Source organism: Neofelis nebulosa, chromosome 7 (assembly GCF_028018385.1).
Source record: "Neofelis nebulosa isolate mNeoNeb1 chromosome 7, mNeoNeb1.pri, whole genome shotgun sequence".
NCBI lineage: Eukaryota > Metazoa > Chordata > Mammalia > Carnivora > Felidae > Neofelis > Neofelis nebulosa.
This window is the reverse complement of record NC_080788.1, coordinates 102,499,880-102,519,645: the sequence shown is the minus strand read 5'-3', so window position 1 is coordinate 102,519,645 and position 19,766 is coordinate 102,499,880. Positions and strand designations below refer to the sequence as shown.

Sequence of the window (19,766 nt, the reverse complement as noted above, 5' to 3'; positions counted from 1 at the left end):
CACCTCAGCTAAAATCTTGATCTTGCTCCCACTTCAAACTTTGTCTTCGTAGGTGTGTCTTCCTCCTTTCTTCCCCTCTCTCTATTTTCCTTTACACTCTGATCCTTGAATATGCAAAAAGTGAGGGGCTTTGTGGTGGTGCTATAGGGAAAGAATAGTTTTCTTTGAACTTGCAGCTGTTGGCAGAACTATTAGACAAGTGACTCTCAATGGGTACCCCAGCCACTTACGATGTCAGAGTAGCAATTATTGCATGGTTGTCAGAGGCTACTGCCTCTGGGGCAGGGTGGCTAACCTTTCCCGAGCGGCTTGCTCTACCCTGAAGTCAGCGTATTAGATGTTCCATCGAGACTTTTACTATAACACTATAATCTTGGGAAACTTGTAACATCAGAAATTTCATGCAACACCTCATTTTAGGGTGAAGAACTAAAGGAGAAAATCATGCATCAGTTTTTAATTGTGCGTTTACTTTCTAGGTCTGATTTTATTCAGAACAACAGAATCAAACCAGGAATGTATTTTTTTTCTCCTTAGTGCAAAGAGAAAACAGTCTTATTAATGTTGCCAAGCAATTGAAAAAGGTCTACTGTTTAGAGAGAAGATGCTCAAGACAGAGGAGGAGGCAGAGGTGAATAGATGAGCTGTGTTAGATGGTATTTTTGAGGATATCATTAATGAGGATGATGTATAAATAAGGAAGTGACTGAAATTGATCTAAGTTCATTTTAGCTTCTTTGGGAACAACTTAAAAAGTATCATTGTTTATCAGGCGGAAAAGAAAAGTCGATAGTGAAAGAGAAGCTTATCTTTTGTAGAGTATAAACTATTACAAAGAATAAAGAGGAATTAAAACTATCTTGTTAGAGTACCTTTAGAAATGCCCAAGTCTTGACATTCTGATTATTTCAAAAAGCACTGAAAAGACACAAACATGCAAAAAAGGATGCCTTTTTGTTCTTTTAGCATTTCTTTTTTTTTTTTTTTTTTTTTTTTAGACAGGAAGCAGGATTTATTGGTGGGCATGAATGGGGAAGGGCAGTGCTGAAGTTCTCATGAGTAAAGAGCCCGCCATTTGTCCAAGGGGCCATGATTAGTGATGTATTTGACCCCACAGCCGTCTGGGATGGGCTGCTTTTGAGCCACCATGTCTTCAAACTCATCCGCATTAAACTTAGTAAAGCCCCACTTCTTGGAAAAGGGGATCTTCTGGTGGCCAGGGAACTGAACTTGGCCCTATGTAGGGCCTCAATCACATGCTCCTTGTTCTGCAACTTGGTACGGATGGACAAGATGACTTGGCCAATGTGGACCCTGGCCACTGTGCCCTGGGGCTTTCCAAAGGCACCTTACATACCTGTCTGGAGCCTAGATTGGAGAAAGCATGAGGCCAAACCTCAATGTCCACCAGAAAAAAACTGTCTCCAAGGTCCCTTAGGGCAACCCATACAACCAACAGGCTGCATACACTACTGAGGAGGCTGCTGTTCGCAGCCATTGCACACTGGGCCCCACGAGGAAAGAGCACAGTTAGCTTAATTGGCTGCAGATCCTTTAGCATTTCTTTAACATATTCTAGAAGTGAAGTTTTCTCATTTTTATCTAGGAAATTCGGAAAAGAGGGTTGTGTTTTTGGTTTTTCATTATAAATATCACTTGTTTTGTTTCCATGCACCTTTATGCAAGATGAAAGGCAATGTTTATACATAACATTTCGTCCAAGGGTATGGAAGATTTTTTTTTTAAGTTAATTTATTTTTAGAGAGAGATTGCACACAAGTTGGGGAGGCAGAGAGAGAGGGAGAGAAAGAATCCCAAGCAGGCTCTGCACTGTTCATGTGGAGCCTGACATGGGGCTTGAACCCATAAACCATGACCTAAGCCAAAATCAAGAGTGGGACATTCAGCTGACTGAGCCACCCAGGTGCCCCTGGATATGGAAGATTTAAAAATAATAGAATTCCGAGGTGCCTGGGTGGCTCAATCAGTTAAACATCCAACTTAGGCTCAGGTCATGATCTCGTGGTTCACTCATTCCAGCTGAGCTCTGCATCTGGCTCTGTGCTGACAGCTCAGGGCCTGGAGCCTGCTTCGGATTCTGGGTCTCCCTCTCTCCATGCCCCTCCCCCACTCATTCTCTGCCTCTCTCTCTCTCTCAAAATAAATAAACATTAAAAAAATTTTTTTTAAATAATAGAATTGCAGTTTGCTAAAGGAAGACATAAGCATGACAAGTCATCTGATGAGTCTCAGGCAGAATTGCAGGGATAACCGTTCTAAACACAAGGAGTTTCTTGGCTGCCAGAGGGAGTTTCCAGGCCACACATCAGCCAGCTCATCAATGGTTGTTTCCAAAGGGTTCCATTCAATCTGGTTAATATAAATACTCCATTATTTTTACTATTTGGAAAGTAAACATATCAATATTGAAAAATATGATCAATCATATTAACAATACTTCTATATGGCCTTATGTTAATTGGGAAAAAAGTGGGATTCCTTTGCAAATGATATAAATATCTTGAAGATATGGATTTTACTGAATCACTAAGAGATAAATACATGAAAGGAAAAAATGAAATACAAGCCAATGGAGATGCATTCGTGGAGAAATGGATAAAGTTAATGGTGTTATTTGCTTTAAAAAATTTTACTGAGAAGAGTCAAATAACTCTGTTTTGACTGACCCAGGAGGGTATCATAGTTGGAGTGAGATTTCAGAACCTGGCCGAGTAAGAGAGGAGTAGTTGGTGGATTCTTTGGGACTCATGGCCATTAAATGCTTTGTGACTCTGACTTTTTAATATAAATGGGAGACTATTCTTTTTTTTAAATGTTTATATATTTATTTTGAGGAGGGGCAGGGGGACAGACAGAAAGTGAGAGGGAGAAGCCCAAGCAGAATCTCAGCATGGAGCCCAACGTGGGGCTTCATCCCATGAATTGTGAGATCATGACCTGCACTGAAATCAGGAGCTGGAGGCTTAACTGATTTGAGCCACCCAGGCGACCTGGGAGACTATTCTTTTAAAAATACAGGCAACTATTGCTTGAAACATCTCTCTCTCTCCGCCTCCTGAAGATAGTTTTGATATTGGTGTCAAAATTTGCTCATGGACAAATTTGTCTTCGTGTTTATAGTCACAATTTAAGCAATTGTGCCTGGGACAATTCTGTCTTACAGCATGAAAGGAGATAAACACAATCTGAGTATGGTGGGCATTTAGACTAACCATCTGAACTTCCTTGGCTATTGTAGAGGCTGCAGTGTTGTCACATTAAAGTATAGGACTGGGCAGGTGACAAATTTAAGAGCTAGACTTGGGTCTGACCTGGATCTGGGGCTGCTTAAACAAAAAGTTTAAGAGAATAAGAGTTTCTATTGCCCTGCTCAAGAAGCTCAAGTCAAACCTGATACTTCTGCTATTTGACCTACATACCAAGATATATGGTTACATCAAAATCCTTGTTGACAACATTCACTACTTACTCTAGGGCAGGTGTTCCTCACCAGGGATCAAGAAACTCTTAAGGGATTCAGTAAATTCCCCAAAATTATATGCAAAACTTGATGTGTAGATGAGTGTAAGTGTTTTTCTAGGTATTGTTCATCAAATTCTCAAAGGGGCAGTGGTCCCAAAACAAAAATAAGAACTGCTTCTCTAGAAGGGAAAATTTCCCCAGGATTTTCCAAATGAACACAACTCAATAATTTCTGGCTACTTTTTTCAGAAGAGTTGAGTTGAACAAGTTAAAGCTTCACTGTATTTTCCTTTTTGTATAATTTTTATTGCATAAAATTACAGAACAGTATTTTTGTTCATCCAGATTTAATCTTTTTTTTTTTTTTAGTGTGTGTTAGTTCATTGGTTGCAAATGAAATTCATGTTTAAATTTCTATTTAAGGGGTGCCTGGGTGGCTCAGTCAGTTAAGCATCAGACTTTGGCTCAGGTCATGATCTCATGGTTCATGAGTTCGAGCCCCATATTGGGCTCGCTGCTGTCGGTACAGAGCCTGCTTCAGATGCTCTCTCCCCCCGAAAAAAATAAACATTTTTTAAAAATTCTATTCAAATGAAAATGCTATTCCTTACTGCAGTATTCTATTTAAATTCTAGCTATTTTAACTAAAATATTTCAAAGACCATTTCAGTAAGAAACAAAACTATAGCTTTCTCCCAAGTTAGGGAATACAAAATGATCAAACTTTTTATCATTGAAAAGTACTTTAGAATTCTAGTCAATCATTGGGGCGCCTGGGTGGCGCAGTCGGTTGAGCGTCCGACTTCAGCCAGGTCACGATCTCGCGGTCCGTGAGTTCGAGCCCCGCGTCAGGCTCTGGGCTGATGGCTCGGAGCCTGGAGCCTGCTTCCGATTCTGTGTCTCCCTCTCTCTCTGCCCCTCCCCCGTTCATGCTCTGTCTCTCTCTGTCCCCCCCAAAAAAAAAAATAAATAAAAAACGTTGAAAAAAAAAATTAAAAAAAAAAAAGAATTCTAGTCAATCACTTAAGACGTCTTAAAAAAAGGTATAAATAATAACTCAATATAAGAGATAAAATGGAATAATAAAAATGCTCAATTAAACCCAAAGAAGGTAGAAAAGGAGGGTATACAAACTAAGAAGTAGTACTCAAGAGAGAGAACAGCTAGGAAGATGGTAGAATTTGTGATACCAACAATCACTTAAAAGTGAATATCTAAACACCAGTTAAAAGACAGAGATGTAAATTTTTTTTTAATGTTTATTTAACTTTTGAGAGAGAGAAAGACAGAGTGTAAGCAGGGAGGGGCAGAAAGAGAAGAAGACACAGAATCCGAAGCAGGCTCCAGGCTCTGAGCTGTCAGCACAGAGCCTGATGCAAGGCTTGAACCCACAAACCATGAGATCATGGCCTGAGCCGAAGTCGGTCGCTTAACTGACCGAACCACCCAGGCGCCCCAAAAGACAGAGATTTAGACTGAGTAAAATAGCAAGACCCAATTACATGCCATCTATAACAAACCCACTTTAAATGTAAAGACTAAGGTTGAAAGTAAAAAAATAGAAAAATATAACATGAAAAGGGTAACTAAAGGAAAGCTGGAGTAACTATACCAATTTCATACAAAATAGACTGCAGAATCAGAAACGTTATCAGGGTTTTATTATCAATAAATAAAGTAGTCAATTTTCCAGGAAGTCGTAACAGTCCTAAATGCGTATGCATCTAGTTGTAAAGGTTTGAAATGCATGGGGCAAAACCCGGCAGAAGTAAATAAAGAAATAGACAAATGTGCACTTACAACTGCCGACTTCAACCCCTCTCTACGTAGTTGATAGAACAGACAGAAAATAAAGAAGGATTGAGGTGACCTGGACAGCACTAGCCAGCAACTGGACCTCGTTGACTTTTACAGATCGCTGCATCTGACGACAGTGCCTACTGCTCTAGTGCACGTGGAACAGTCACTAACATACACCATATTCTGTGCCATAAAGCAAACCTGCATAAAGCTAAGAGAGTAGAAGTCACACAGAACATGTTCTCAGACCACAGTGGAATTAAACTAGAAATCTACAATAAAAAGATGTTTGGAAATTAAACCAAACCTAAGTAACCCATGGGTCAGGGAGGAGGTCTCCAGAGACATTGATAGCACATCTGTGTGTAGCTGGGACTGCAGGTGGTGTGAGGGAAGCTGGCATGGCCGACCAGTGATGCGGAAGCAGAGGCGAAACCCTTAGGCCTCTCAGAGAAGGAACACTATGAGAAGTGGGGACGAAGTTCAGCAAGGAGACATTGTGGGTGTAGGTTGGACACTGGGGTGGGAGAACAGTGTATCGAGAACATTTGGGGCCCCTGTGCTGTTGTTCCCAGCATGACTGCCCAGCTTTTCTTCCCCTAAGTCCTCCACTTTAACAAATGCAATGATTTTCTTGGGCCAGATGTGGAAACAACGTCAAAGGGCCTGGCACAGTTGCAGTGGAGCCCTCAGTTCCGAGCTTTTTGCTTTTGATCCCTTCCCTTCGACCCTCAGAGCATCTCAGACTCTGCTCTCCCCCTTCTAATCAAATCACAAAAATTACAACTATGGTTTCTTTACTACATGGCAGGCACTATACTAAGCATTTAGTAAACATTGTTTTCTTCAATCCTCACAAAAAAATCCTTGTCAGGGAGATATTCTCATCTCCATTTCACAGAGGTGTAAACTGAGGTGCAGAGAGATTGAACAGGCACACAGCTGCCATATGGCGAAGCCAGGGTTTGTTTGACTCTTGTCTTGTCCGATTCCTAAGACTGTCAGTACCGTGATGTGCTGCTTCCCACTGTGGGTGCTCACTTCCCGGCTGTTAACTTTGCACTTGTGAGTGTCTAAGAACACAAAGGTCTGAGAGGATCTGAACAAGAAGCTTTTGCCTTCCTTGGGCAGAAATTTAAATCATTAAGAAGGCCCAAGGAGGACTTAGCAGCTGTCGGGGCAGCGGTCATATTTAGAACGATTTAGACACACATTTATACTATCATCACTAATGTATGTCTAGATTTAAAAATTCATAGCCTTGCCCTCTTCAGTGGGCCTTCTCATTTGACTCTTCCTCAGTGGGCCCCTGGGACAACACACCAGCAGCATGGAGGAGAAACTCAGTTTAGACGTGCATTCTTCAGGTTGGGACTTCTGTGACTACCCACAAAATATTGGGATTAAAAGTAAAATAAATCATTTAAAAATCTGTAGTCGCTCTTCTCACCAAACAATAAAAATATTGAGGGAAAATAAGAAGGGTGCTACGCTGGATAGAAAAATATTTATGTAGGCAGAAAAGGTGAAGGGTAAGTGGTTGGTAACATAAATTATAAATGTGTGTATATTGGCACATGGTGTTTAAGCTTGCCAGCCCTGGAGTTAGATGGCCTGAGATCAAAACCTGCTTCTGCTGCCTACTGGCTATGTGGCCTTGGGGGTCTGTTGCTTTGTCTCTCTTTGCCTCAACTTCCTCATCTCAGAAATGGGGGTAGTAACAGTGTTTATTATTAATACAGGGCTGTTGTGAGGACTAAATGAATACACACACACACACACACACACACACACACACACATATATATATAGTAATCCATGACCAATACATTTCTAGTTATACTTATATGTCCAGCAGTATCACAGAATTAAAAGCATGTCTGGGATAGTTCGAGACCCAAAAAAATGAGGCTCAAAACATTTAGCGTCCTTCCAGAACTTGATCAATTGCACTTTCCTGAATGTCCTAAGAGAATTATTTTTCCCTCTTTCTAAGCTTTGGGTAAATGAGTAGTTTAGCATTCCTTACATTTTGAGTGGTAGAGAGTTACTTGTGTAGCTGTCTCATGGGCTGCCCTCGGTTGGGACTCTCTGAGGGCAGGAATAGGGTCTTGCTCATCTGTCTCCCAGACCCTTCCCACCTTAGCTGCAATCACAACTAGCACCTAAGATAGTACTGGGACTTAACTGGTTCTGAATAAATGTTTGCTAAATCAAACTGAACTGAATTGAAATGCAAAGACTGGGCCACTCGGGACAGAAGAGACAGAGAGCTAGAAGCAAAATGAGGGTTTGCTGCCATTGGTTGTTCAAAAGCAGGACTGTGGCTCTGCTCCCGTGTGTTTGCACGAAAGGCGTTCCACACCGCAAGCACCTGTGAGCACAAGTAGCCTAGTTAGGCCAGGGGGGCCACAAATAATCCTTTACAAAATATGAACTGGGAAGCCTGCTAACTTTAGGGATTTGGGCCGCCCAAATTTCAGTGTGTATCAAGCTCAGAGATCCCTGGGACGCTTTGTATAAAACTACAACTAACGCAGCTCTCCTTGTGCAGATTAGTGTGAGCTAAAGGAAACTTTTCTTTTTTTTTTTTTTTTTTTTTTTTTTTTTAAATTTTTTTTTCAACGTTTTAAATTTATTTTTGGGACAGAGAGAGACAGAGCATGAACGGGGGAGGGGCAGAGAGAGAGGGAGACACAGAATCGGAAACAGGCTCCAGGCTCCGAGCCATCAGCCCAGAGCCTGACGCGGGGCTCGAACTCACGGACCGCGAGATCGTGACCTGGCTGAAGTCGGACGCTTAACCGACTGCGCCACCCAGGCGCCCCTAAAGGAAACTTTTCAACACACTCCACTGTGACGCCCTAGTCAGAAGTTCAATAAGTTCATAGGGGTCAACTTTGACAAGAGTCAGTCTGGCTTTGTTCTCTGGAGGCCTGAGAAAAGTCATGGAACCCAGATACAATTAGTGATACCGCCATGAATCCAGAGGGATTGGCCTGAGAATAGCGTGTGTTCTGCAGCGTAAGCATACACTGCTCGCACACAGCCTCTCTCAAACAGTCACGTGTGCTCCTAAACAGTCACACACACGCACTCTCAAACACGCACACATGCACACTTTTCTAGTAATCGTTTCAGAAACTACATTGATAGAGCACTGGGCAAGCAACCATTTGTGTGGGGATCCAGAAACTGGCTTCTGTGGTATATAATGTCAGCGCTGAGTGGTTTTCAGTGTTTGGCTATTGAACTAGTAGTTCCTACCTTTACATTCGTCTATCCAAATCTCTTGTGGAGTGTTTAAAAACAAAATTCCTGGGCCCTGCCCCTTTCAAAATTCCAAGTCATCAGGCCTGGGGCAGAGTCTAAGAATCTGCATTTGGCAGACAAATCAATAAGAGGCCACCCCAAATGAATCACACTTTGAGTAATGATTTTCTGACGACGTGTGAATACTTTTTCAGGCCAAATGGGCCTACATCTTAGCACTGAATCAATGAGACCAATGAAACCTCAGTGGCTTTGGGAACTCAAGCATAAAAGTCTGGTTGCAGCCTGGTTATCTTATCTGGGATGTTCCAGTGTGCCTCCCTTCCATATTTAGGTCATAAGGAGGACTATATTTAAGAGTGGGTCATCATACACAGTGACACCTAAAATGAGCCCACTCTCTTACTCCAGGTGTTCACACCTAGTATCTTCTTTGATCTTGGCCAAGATGGCACTCAAACCCAAATGTTTTGATGATGCCAAACCCAGCATGTGTCACTGAACCACAGTTGTCTTCACTGGCTGACCAGGAGCGTCATAAAATGAAGTCTTTGTACCAGGTAATATTCAGAATATTTAGCAACCAGTAAAACAGGTGCAGGTCCCCTCAGAGATGGTGCGGATGAGGGCTCCCCACCCCACTCCCTGGCCCCCGCCCACTGATGATGGTAAAGTACCCTTCAAGATGTTATCACCTGGGACTTGGGCCCCTAATTAGGGGTGGAAGAGAGAAGCAGGAAATTACCTGATTTTGCCCAACTTCCAGGACAAATGACAGTAAACAGAAAATGATGACCAAAAATTGCAAGTTCATTCTTTTCTTGAAATAGAATCAAAGGACTGAATTAGCAGGTTGGTTTCCATGGGCATGGGGACAGGTTTTTTCCCCCTCCAAACTACAGCTCAGACCCATGGCCTAACAAGTGTTCCTGTATTTATGAAGGTAAAAGGTCACAGTATTGGAAATCATGACTGTCCTACACATTTGTGAGAAATGCTGGCCAAATCTCAGGCATCATTTGGTAATCATGACTATGCTTTACTATCCCATAGGGTAGCTAAAAAGTCACCAGGAGAAGTTTTATTTCCTTACTGTAAAGAATCGCCCTCTTTCAGGGCTCAGCTGCAAGACACCTGGGATGAGTTCGTGGGGAGGTCTAACAAGGTGACTCATTAAGTCCCAACTAACCTCCCAGTTTGGCCTGGATCCAGTGCAGGTCAGCTGTCCTTTAACCCTCTGTCAGGGCCTGTAAGGAGCCCCATGTGGGGTGAGGTTGATTTTCTCTGCAGATTGCAGCTTAGAAACAGCTCTGGCCAACTGTTCCTTCTTTTTTTTCCTCCCATATTCGCATTCCCAGCTGGTGGGCATCTTACCTGTTCTATCCAGGGTTTTCGTACTTAATGTTTAATCCTCTTAAATTTCACAACTCATGATTTTCTGTTTCCTTATTAAGTTCGACTTTCACTTTTGATAGAAGTGTCTAGCCTTCCCTTTGTGTGTGTGTGTGTGTGTGTGTGTGTGTGTGTGTGTAGCCATTTAAATGTGGAACATTATTATCCTAGGTGCTCCATTTCTGACTTGAAATGATTTCCGATTTTAAATCATAACATTCTGATTTAAAATCCCACACTTAATACAGCAATGCCTAATAACCGTGCCCACAAGGTATTTAATATAATTGGAAAATATTTTATTCTGGCTTCACTTCCCTTGAAGCATTCCAATATCACTCATTCAAGGAGCTAAAATAGAAGCTTGATCTTGGAATTAATTGGAGATTAACACCGAATCTTAATTTTAAATGTATCAAAGGAAGGAAAACAATTTAGACCCCAGTGTACATCAAAGGATAATTCTATCTGGCAACATACAATGGCCTTGCGGCAGCCTAATCTCTCACCACACCCTTATGCTTCCATAGCTACCGCACCACAGAAGCCACAACATCTTTAGTGCCATTCCCTCACGCAAGGACCTCTCCCAGAGCACAGTGGCTGGGATGTAATTAATTGCAACTATTTGCAAACTCTCAGAAGCCGGTTACACACCAACAGAAAATCTCCAGCCAGTCAGTAAGCAGCCTCCTTGGAAGTCATTGATAAATTGCCTTCTGATGGCTCCTCATTGAACACTAATGGAACCCTGGCAAGGATGCCAACTCGGCCCCTGCCCTGCTTGCAGCCTCTGCAGTGTGAGAGGCCCTTCAGGCCCTGGGGCGCTAGGCCACAGGGATGAGTGAGAGGCCAAGAACAAGGTGGGAGAGAATTCGAGTCCAACACCAGCTGCATGCAGGGTTCAAAGTGGTGTCAGATGTCAGCACTTCGCAGGGAGGAGATTCCTATGCACATACCTTCTTCTCTTAGGCAAGGTCTCTGGTGCATTTTTTTTTTTTTTTTTTCATTTATTTGAAAACCTTGCACTGCAGAGGAAGGGGATTATGTGCTGGGAGTGTTTCATTTTCAAATGTTTTTGCACATAGCTTTTTGCCTCCCACCAACATTTCAATCACCCATAGTGAGGTTCACTAGCAAAAAGGTTTTCATTTAAAATTTGAGTAAACAGAGTACAGTCAAAAAGGATTCAGCACGCCTAATTCTGAAAGAGAGAATTCGGGATAAAGTTAGCCATCTTTTGGTTGAAACTGATGAGCCAGGACTTCATCATCCGAACCTCGAATCAACCTGCCTGTAATTTGAGACTTTGATAGAGCGAAATTTAAGGGCTTGAAAAGCTAAACTGGTATTTCATTTAGGTGAAAATATTTTAAGTGTGTCTTACTTTCTGACCACATTTACTAAAAAGGGTATTCCTTCTGCTACTTCTCGTCCCCTGCTCTTTTTCTTCTTTTCCTGATGAGTGTAACTGAACAGAATTTTTAAATGATCCTCAGTGCACAACTCTTGAGTCACCTTTTCTCCAGTGCTCTCTGCTCTGAGTTTCCAAATACTAAGCCTCAAGTGGCTTCCTCTAAAGTAGAGACGGGGCTCCTCCTGGAAGCAGAGTGTCTATGGTAGAGATCTTTTTTACTTTTATTTTAAAACACTTCTCAGGGGCAACCTTCCCCTTGCAAGGACTCAAGCGATTACTGCGCATACAAAGGAGGCTAAATCCTCTACTCTGGGGACAGCCAGTTCCAATGGGACACCCCTCCCCCACTCTCCGTGCTGGAAATGGTTTTTTATCTCTAAGAGGGGTTTTTAGCTTGAACTGATAAACAAAAATATGTCGTTAGTGAGTGTTTTCCTGGGTATAGTGTATCCCGCAAAGCATTTTTCCTAAGAGGGAAATGTTAAGCTCTTGATAAATGAATAACAAACTCTTGTTCTCCAAGATAAATTATGACAACGAAAACTTTCTCCAGCCTAAAAATCTAATACTAATCCTTGGCTCAGTACGGTAGAATCTCCCTAAACTTTTGAACGCAGCCCACGTTTCTCAGGCCTTCTTTTGGCAAAAGACGAGGGGAGCATCTCCCAAGGATGAGAGATCACCTTATCCTTTTACTGCAGCCCAGAGATCTTTCCCTCTTTAAGCGTGGGATGGAAGTCTTGAGGACACCCAGAGGCTTGCCCCAGGCTTCAGACATTCTCAGTTAGCAAAAAAAGAAAGAAAGGCCAGCTTGGATATCAACAAGGCAGAAATAGAATAAGCCAGGGAGCTCCATTCTGATAAGATTGCAGATCTTCTGCGAATCAGGTAAACTGACCTGCAAACAGCTGCCCTTGCTTGGGCAGAGGCGGCCTCTACTGTCCTGGGCTTTGTTTCTGGGGCATTCATTCTCCAAGCACCGTTAATGGCAAGAAAAGTTACAGATAGGCTCTTTCCCAGCTTCTCTGAGCAAGGAGGTTATTCTTTCACTTTTATAAACATTTTTAATCACATCTTCTTACCTTTCCTCTGTGCATCAAAAAGAGGTTATCTAAAACTGAATTATAACCGTCTCTAGGCTATGTCATAAATACTGGGAGAATCATCAATTTTAAGAGGATTTTATCACCAACACTTTATAGCCCTTGATTGAAATGAAATAATAGACATAAGGAATGCTTGACCTCTAAAATGACGCCCCAACCCCTGCCAAAGGAAAGCCCACTTAAAAAAAAAGAAAAAAGAAAAAAGATTGTAAGAAAATGCTCTTCAGACCTAAAAGTCAGAATGCAGAAAGTTATTCCTTTATTAAGACTCTGCAAATCGGCCTTATTTTAAACCCTTTTATAATAAAGCCCATATGTCAGAGTAATGATGTCAAAACCCTTAAACTACACTGGTAAATTGAAAAGGTAATGGAAAATGAAAGGTTTTATTCAAGTTTTTTTTTTTTTTTGCATTTTGCTGGAAGTTCTGCCTATTAAAAAACATAAATAAGTAAAACAAAAGTGTAACTGGCATATCTAGTTTTAACTTTAATAAGATAGTTCTGACTTTTACTTTATGATTTTTGTTGTTTTCAAATTAAATGAGGTTTTTATATAATATCAACTATAAAAAGTGCAAAAAAAAGTTAGAAAGAGGGGTGCCTGGGTGGCTCAGTCGATTAAGCGTCTGACTTCAACTCAGGTCATGATCTCGTGGTTCATGAGTTTGAGCCCCGCATCCGGCTCTGTGCTGACAGCTTAGAGCCTGGAGCCTGCTTTGAATTCTGTGTCTCCTTCTCTCTCTGCCCCTCCCCCACTCATGCTTTGTCTCTCACTCTCTCTCAAAAGTAAATAAATGTTAAAAAAATTAAAAAAAAACAAACTTAGGAACAGCATATGCCTAGAATTAAGGAGTCCTTGACCTTAAATGGTATGATTATAGTTGATGTTTTTTTTCTTACTTTTTTCAGTTTTTGGAATTTTCCAATTTTCTTATAGTTAATATTTATGACTTTTAAATTTTAATATAATTTTTTTCAAGTATAAAAAGACTCCGATCATGTTATTTAATTCTTGGGTGTTTTAAATGAGAGACATTTGACCCTCTTTCCCCTTCTCATCCCTCCTTTCATCTCTGGATTGAGTTCCTCCTTAGGTTGCTTTTTTCCTCTTCTCATCTCCCATCCTTCTGCTCTTTCTCCTTCTTCTGTTAGGGTGTCCCCTGCTTGGGACTGAGCTGCCTGCCTAACCCTGGGAGGCTTTTATGGAAAAGAGGCCAAAGGGAGAAGGAGATTGGTCCTGACTGGGCCAGCAAAGCTCCAACTCCATTTCAAAGCCAAAGAGTTGAGACCACCTGCCTCACCAAACAGAGGAAGGAACTAAGGTCAACCATGGAGTGACTTGCTCTGGGTCACACCACCAGTTTGGGGCAGGATGGAGATTAGAACCCGGGACGAGATGTACAGCTTGCATTTGTGAAAGGCTGTTGAGAGCAGCAAACGCGGAAGCACACAAGGAATGGTGCAGACATCTAATGCATGAAGGAACCTGGATTTTTGTAGAAACATACTGCTGACTCTGGTTTGGGGTCTGTGTGTGTGTGTGTGTGTGTGTGTGTGTGTGTGTGTGTGTGTATGTGTGTATTTCATCTCCCCACCTTAGATAGAGATATAAGCACGGAGAAATGTTTCTCTGCCGTGAGAGACACAGCCGTGTCAAAGCAAGGAGAAACAGAGACTGACCTGTGGCCTCAGTGTCACTGGAAGCAGTGGAGCTATAGCCACCACATCTCAAGGGGACTGCCCCTCCAGCTGGTTATCTCCATGTAAGAGTCTTCTGATTCGACAAGAGAAGTAAAAAATTCGGATTTTTGTGTGAAATTTCCCAGTTTTAAATGTTGATGCAAATGTTTAAAAATGCTATTTAAGCCACTCAAAATATGACAGAAGTTTGCAACCCTTGATGTCAAATGTGAGAATAGGGCATGGCTGCCTGGGGATCTTAGAGTGAAGATAAATGTTATGAGGCCCGTGGCACAAGAGGGATGGGCAACCATCTACCACTGCTGACAGTTGATCTCAGAATGCAATAGCATCAACATATATGGTCAGCCCAGGGGCATACTGGGGCACTGGGTGTTCTTGGCAACTGCTCTTTCTAGGCTTTTCATATCCTGCCTGGCCTTTTCTCCCCTTGTGCGTGAAAAACAGGATGAAATTGCTGCATGTTTGGCTTATAACTAATACACAGACTCTTCCTAGCCACTGGTAGGAAGCTGAGGCAGTAGATTGGAGTCTATTTGGATCTAGGTGTGGAAACTTGAATGTAATGCACAAGGTTCCCCCAAATATGTGAGCCTCTACTCTGATGCCCATCGGAGGGATCCTTCTTGCCAGGTATGGGTGTCTGGTTCTGTTTCCTCTCACCCTCATTTAGAAAAAAGGAAACCCTCTCCACAGCACAGAGCTTATTTATTCATTCTGTATGTCTAAAAGTTGGCAAAGACCACACCGTCTCATTCTCTTTGAAATCAACTCATAAGAAAAGGCATTGTTTAATGTAGCACTCAACATCAGATTAAGTGAACTTCAGAAAGCCCTGGTGAACATTTGAATTCATGTGTGTCAAGAGAACAAACCATTCTGAAGGAAACAGACGGCTCTAGAGTTTGTCTTTGTTTCTCCTGCCAGAACATTCCAGCGGAGCACCACAGAACCATATTGGATGGTTTGGGGATCTGTGTAAATTCTGTGAGAAAATTTAGAGTTCTTCTTTTGTTTTGAATGTTATACCATTTGTAAAGAAGCAGTGGTTGAGTTTACAGTCATTTGTAAATTAAGTTGCTTTTAAATCTTCAAATCAAAAAATTATGTCTCATTTTAGTTTTTCCAAGGTTCATTCTTTAGCACAAGAACAGTCTTTTTGAACGACATTAGATCTTGTGCAAAAGAGTGTGACAATTTTACTAATGCTTTGCGCATACTTGTAGTCACTTAGTAGTCAATACTTGTTATACATGATTAAATGCTGAGCCTCCTTGGCAAATGGCTACAGCATGATAGAATCCAATGGAAAAGTGCTATACATAGTGCATCCAGTGAAGTTTTCCACCCTCCAAAATTAAGGGAGATGCCAAATTCTTCATGACTAATTTCATAAACTATTTATAAAGCATTTTCCTAGCTTACTGTTTTCTGATGCTGTTTTACAACATTTCACTTACAATTTATTATGCTAGCTTAACATGAGAAATTTTTCTTTGTTTTTAAAGAAATGCTATTTAGTCTGACTAAAGATTTATGCACCCATCTTCTTCCAGCTCACCACCACTGTCCACTTTGGGCTTCGTTGTCTCTGGCCCAGACTATTGTAGTTAGCCCCCATCTGGACTTCCTGTCTCACACAGTCTACTGGGGCACACTGTTTTTGGTCTTTGTGAAATGCCAGTCTAATCCTGGGCTGTGACCTACTAGATAACAAGAGCCATTGAGCACTTCCTGCACCTGGCATTGTGTTAAGCACTTTGTATTCATTATCTCATTTAATCCTTGTAACAATCCCAGGAGGTAATCTCCATTTTACAGAGAAGCAAAGGGAGGCTCAGGGAGGTTAAGCAAATTGTAGATTACATTGTGGGCTTCATTCATTCATTTAATTACACATACTTTCCCCAAACTGCAGCCAGCCATAGCAGCATGATGGCAGAATGCAGTAGGCATGGTGCCATCTCTGTCACATGCTGTCTTCCCTATCTGGGAGGCTCTCACTCATTGGCACTGAAGTGAGTTCTCTCCATCGTGAAGTCTGCCAGATATCCTTCCAGTTTCCCACTTAGTCCCGACATTTCTCCAGAACACGTCTGGCACCTGTTGCTTTGCTATTGTAAGTTTATCTGTCTTTCTGTTTTATCAAACGTCATAAGGGCTGAGACTTAACCATATCGTATTTGTATTCATTTACACAAAACCTGGAAATAGTGGGCACTCAATAAATGTTTATAAAATGGATTCTGAGGTCCTCAAGAGTGTCTTACTGATCTCTATATCCCCCAAATTAAGTTGTAGTACCAGGAGATCAACCAGGAAGGGACAGATTGACTGAAGGCAGTTCCAGTGATCTGTGCAGTTGGGATGTCACAAGCCATGGGGCAGAGAATCAGCAGACAGAGATACTAAAGCTGGAGATAGAGAAACCCAATTGGGGGCCAGCTGGACAAAGAGGGGGTTGGATATGGAACAAGTAAAGATGAGGTGGTGTATTAGTCAAGGTTCTCCAGAGAAACAGAGCCAATATAAAAAGAAATTTATTATAAGCAATTATGGCTCACATGATTATGAAAGTTAGAAGTCCCAAGATCTGCGGTCAGCAAGCTGGAGACCCAGGAGAGCCCATAGTATAGTTCAGTCTGAATGTCAGCGCACTTGAGACCCAAGAAGAGCCAATGTTTCAGTCCCAGAACAAAACATCAGGAACAAAACTGATGTCCCAACCCAAAGACACTCAGGCAGGAGGAATTCCCTCTTACTTGTGAGGGGATCAGCCCTTTTGTTCTATTTGGGCCTTCAACTGATTCGGATGGGACCCACCCACATTGAGAAGAGCAATCTGCTTTATTCAGTCTACCAAGTCACATACTAATCTCATCCAGAAACAGCCTCACAGACAAACACAGAAAACTGTTTGCTCAAATATCTGGGGACCTCATGGCCCAATCAAGTTGGCACAGAAGATTAACCGTCATACATGGGGAGTAGGCTAGAACTGACCCAGGAAGACCCTCATGGGCAATGAGTCCATTGGCAATGGGTAATGAGTTCCAATTAGAGTCCCTCTTTTATCTGCAGGTTGCTGTGGCCCCATCTGATGTGGACAGTTCTTAAAGTTTCCCTTCCTGACAGTTAACTGCTCGAGGAACCACCATCTCCCACCACTCCACCCTCAACCCTGCTCCTTCTGCACACTTCTCTCCTGAAGCTTTGAACAATATACGCCTTACCTTGGAGTCACCCCTCATTCACCCTGTTTCTTGCTCCTAGCATCTAACCAGTTGCCAAGACCGGTCAATCCTGCCTGTAAAATGCTTCCCACATCTCCCATTCCCTTCACTGCCTATTGTTACTCTCCTACTTGTACAGTGATGGCTCTTCAATTTTTTAAGAGAAAAGAGCAAGGAGGGCCACAGTCTGGTTGCAAAAGAGGCTAAGGGGACTGGTTTTGAAGCTGCCTTAAAAAAGCAATATGAAATTTTCTTTAGATTGTATGTTACAAATTAATAATGCAGCAAGATTTTTTTTTCCTTTTTGAAAAATGCTTATTTATTTTGAAAAAGAGAGAGAGAGTGTGTGTGTGTGTGAGTGTGTGCAGGGGAGGGACAAAGACAGAGGGAAAGAGAGCATCCCAAGCAGGATCCGGGCTGTCAGTGCAGAGCCGGATGCGGGGCTTGATTCCACGAACCGTGAGATTGTGACCTTAACGGAAATCAGGACTCCGATGCTTAACCAACAGAGCCACTTAGGTGCCCCTAATGCAGCAGTTTTACCTAAGTATACTTTACTTACATTGAGAAAGTGTTCGTTGTATATATCAAATTATACATACATATTTCTAAAGTTTGTGATAGAAATTATGATGGGGAGGTCCTACTTTGTACAGCACCTATTAGAATTGTTTTTTAAATTGTTTTTAAAATACTCTTACTATTCACAAACCTTCACTGGCTCCTCACAGCCTCCTAAATAAGGAACAATCAGTCTGTAAATGGACTCTATGACTTTGAAATATGGACCCTGCTCATTCTTCTGGCTTTACATCCTATGAGTCACCATTGCCCCTGTATCAGTCAGGAATGCCTTTGGCTGCAAGTAACAGAACATCCAACGTATGCTGGCTTAAACAAATGGAGAGTTATTTTTCTCACATCATAAGAAATTAATAGGTCTGTAGTGCAGGGCTGGTGCAAGCTCTGTATAAGTCTCTGCTTCACCGTCCCATCATATGACTTTTGCTTATTTCCTCATGACCTCAAGATGCACTTCCAGGCATCTCAGCCACATTCCAAGGAGGAGACAAGGGCCAAAGTTGAAGGAAAGAGCACATAGTTGAGCCTGTCCTCGTTTTATGGGTGAACTGAATACCTTCCCAGAACCCTAAGCCAGTGATATCTTGCTTATGACTCAAAGATCAGAAGGATGTCACATGGTGGAAGGTATCATGTGGTGGCAGGGGGTGGGGCAAGGTTGATGATGGAGGTGGGCCAGTCAGCAGTACCTGCCACGCACACGCACACGCCCACTCTGCTTTGGCAGCTCACTCACCTTATTCCTCACCTGCCTTCACATCATTTCCTCCGTCTTGAACGATCTTTGCCCTGCTTCATCTCTGCTTATTGAAGGACTTTCATTTTGTTTAAGTCTCGATAAAATACCACTTCATCCAAAAAGTCTTCCTGGTTTCCTTCCAAACCTCTCTGACAAAATTTCCCCTTCTGAGACCAACTGCCGTTTGCATTTCCACTATACCTAGAATCCTCACACTGTACTCTGGTTAATTACATGGGTTTCATCTCCCTGTCTGTATTTTGAGGTCCAAGAGGACAGGGAGCATATCCCATTCATCTTTGTATTTCCAAGGCAACTCAGCACAGAGTAGGTATTCAATAAGTGTTGGATGAATGCATGCATATTCTGTAATATTCTGTTCTGAACAGTAAAGTCTGCAGTACCCACACTGTGTCTATAATGGTCCCTCTGATCCAAGTTAAAGAAGAACATCTGCAATCCTCTGTGAATATTGGCTGCTGTCCTCTGTCCTCAGCCAAAGCAGGGACATCTGTGGTGACAACGTGACTATCTACCAACGCTTTTTATGTCCCTCTGCCCAAATGTGCAGCTGTTTCCTGGGTGGGAAAGTAAGGAAACAGTACAAATCGGACAACATAACAGCAATTTCAGCAGGAGCCTTGTGAGGGTATTAGGTTCAAGCGAAGAACCTTGAAGTTGTGCTACAACACAAGCAATAATAATAATATTAATACCAATGGTATTAATACCATTTATCAGACCCCTATGCCAGGCGCTATACTTTATATGCATTGGCTCATGGACTCCGCACAAGAACACATTCCTTTATTAAATAAGGAACCAAGCCTCTGAAAGATTAAACAATTTGTTCAAGGTCATGCAGCCCGCAAGTGGCAAAGCTAGGCAGACACTCCTCTCTTAGCGCGTCTGTGAGGGAAGGGGTGTCAGTTCTGTTTTACACACTGGTTTACACACAATAAAACTGCTCACAGAGAAGTGAGTCACTGGCTCGAGGCAGTGCAGTGCGGTGGTTAGGAGAGTGGGCACCAGAGTGGG

The 19,766-nt window shown here is 42.2% G+C and overlaps 1 protein-coding gene and 1 non-coding gene across 9 annotated transcripts in view; both read right to left on the bottom strand.

Moving 5' to 3' along the window:
* Nucleotides 1-19,766, bottom strand: part of LOC131517237 (uncharacterized) — an 81,283-nt gene that overhangs the window by 50,071 nt on the left and 11,446 nt on the right. The gene's annotated exons all lie outside the window — the stretch shown is intronic.
* On the bottom strand, nucleotides 1,417-1,549 carry LOC131518442 (small nucleolar RNA SNORA70). Its single transcript, XR_009265118.1, has one exon. It is a non-coding gene; the product is annotated as a small nucleolar RNA SNORA70 (small nucleolar RNA).